This window comes from Trichosurus vulpecula, chromosome 8 (genome assembly GCF_011100635.1).
Source record: "Trichosurus vulpecula isolate mTriVul1 chromosome 8, mTriVul1.pri, whole genome shotgun sequence".
In the NCBI taxonomy this organism is placed as follows: domain Eukaryota; kingdom Metazoa; phylum Chordata; class Mammalia; order Diprotodontia; family Phalangeridae; genus Trichosurus; species Trichosurus vulpecula.
The window spans coordinates 114,227,146-114,229,648 of NC_050580.1; positions in this window are offsets into that span (position 1 = coordinate 114,227,146).

Below are 2,503 nucleotides of genomic sequence, written 5' to 3' on the forward strand. Positions count from 1 at the left end.
AAGTAGCAGAACAAAGCAGGATGTGATAAAATGCTACAATATTAGGAAGGAACAAAGATATTTTTTAAATATATTAATTAAATAGAGTATACTTGAAGAATCCTACTATTTATACTTTTTCATCCAGAGAAGTGCTCATTTATCCCCACATTCCACTCAAGGTCACCAAGTCAGTTTCTCACAGAATGACAGAGTTGGAAGAGACCTCAGAGGTCATCTAACATCTCCCACAGGTTTGTGGAGGAAGAGGAAAGGCGTGTGAGGAGGGGAGAAAAGAGGAAGAAGACAGCATCCAGAATGAGGCCCCTCTTCTGCACAAGGCAATAGCCTCAGATACTTCTGTCAATGGCTCCTAGTTAAATACCCAGACATGCATGCAAATCCACCCACAGATACATGAACACATGCGACATACGAGTGCAAACATGTACATGAGCACATTCTTCTGTCTAAAGGGATGATCTCATACTCAAACTTTCACTTCTGGGCCTGGGAGGCCAGGGTGCAGGCAAGTCATTTTCTCATTCAGTATCTTGGTGGTGGCAGAATTGAGCTTCTTAGAGGGGTGATTCAAGGTTGGGGGTACTACTAGAGAAAGACATGCTGCCCCCTAAGTCCCTGGGTGCATCCCTTTTAAATGGAGAGGGGGGAGAAATACATTATAGCACCAACCCCTCTCCTCTCATTCATTGATTTGGTCACAGCTTCTTAACCAGATAATTAATCTCAGAGTGGCCACAGACCCACCACAGGGTCGTTAATATGGTGACTCTTGATCTCCTCTGCTACTGTCGTGACACCCCCCACCTCCATCACCCCGAAAACTGACTCCTTAAGGCTATAACATTGATTTCCAATGGCAGGGGGCTGGGAGAGTGGTATTGACTGGGCATCAGACACCATAACCATATTTATTCTGTAAAAGGAATTGACTTGGCCTCAGAAGATACAGGATTTAGAGCTGGAAGAGACCTTAAAGGTCATCTCAGCTGAACTGTACATTTTATAGATGGGGAAACTGAGGTCCAGAGAGGTTAAGTGACTTGCCCACAAAGGTCTTAAGTGGAAGTGTCAGGATTTGAATGCAGGTCTTACAGTTCCAAATTCAGTGTTCTTTCACTACCTCTTAGGGATAGACCTTGGCTCTTATGCCCCCCCAACCATAAAATTCAAACTTTTGTAATTTAGACCCTCAATTCCTGAATCCCAGACAATGAGCTTTAAGTTCCCAAATCTTGAATTCCTGAACCCCAATCTCAAAGCCTCAGCTCCAGATTCCCAAATTCCAAATATCTGGGACCTGAGAATTAAGCATCAAGTTACAAACCTCTGAACCCCCAGACTCCAAATTCTCAAATTGCAGAAATGTGAACCCTCAAATTCCAAGCCCAAAACCTTGAATCTCCAAACCCGAATCCCTGCAGATCTAAATCCCAGATCCTAGAATTCATGAATTCCAAATCTGGAATCCTCACAGTACTCTAGGGCTGGTGTGCCTTTGAGTGTATGTGTGCACTAGGTAGGGGTGGGGTGAGGCATAGAGACCATTAAGGAGGGCATCCTGAACATAGTAATACTCTTTATCTTAGTGCTAGAAGGGCCCTCAGAGGTCACTTAATCCATTTTTTTAAATGTGGGGAAGTATGTGAGGAGGTGAGGAAAAGCAATAATAGCTCTCATTTAGATAGTCCTTTGTTTACAACTGTGTATTATCTTGTTTGAATCAGATCATCGTATTTGATCGCATGATGTAGGTGATATTATCTACCCCATTCTACATATGGAGAAAATAAGGTTTAAAGAGGTTAAGTTACAGCCAGGAAGTGTTTGAGGTAGGATTTGAATTTTGGTCTTCCTGACTCCAAATTCAGTGCTCTAACCGTGATTCCAAGATGCCTCTTTAGGTCAGGAAGAAGAGAGAGTTGGGGAGAGGCAGGAGCATGGAATCTGTGGGAGCCTAGAACCTAAAGAAGGAAGAAACAGGTGACAGATAGACCTGAGGTTGTTTGTACCATGTTATCCTGAATGACTTTGTAAATATTCTTTAGTCATTTCCTATGTCCGTTCCGTCTGCCACCTTAGATCCAGCTTCAGGATTGCCTATGGGCTAGAACGGCAACACCCCTCCCCAATCCATAGACACCTCTCAGACCAGGGGTTCCTTCACAATGGGAATATGGGTTTCATTGTACCCTCCCCTCCCACCTTCTCCTTGGTGCCCCCCCCCAAAAAAACCCAACACTTACAAAGAAAACTCAGTTCTGAATATTTAAATTGGGGACAAAGAATGAGGATTATAAAGCACAGAAGTTCTTGAACTTTTGGGTCTCAAGACTCTTTTACATTCTCAAAAATTATTGAGGAACCTAAAATATCTTTTATTTATGTGAGCTATATCTATCATTAGAAATTAAAACATCTTAGTATTATTATGAAAATCACTTTGGCCTCGCGACAGGGATCCCTAGGGGTCCCTAGACCACACTTTGAGAATCACTGCTGT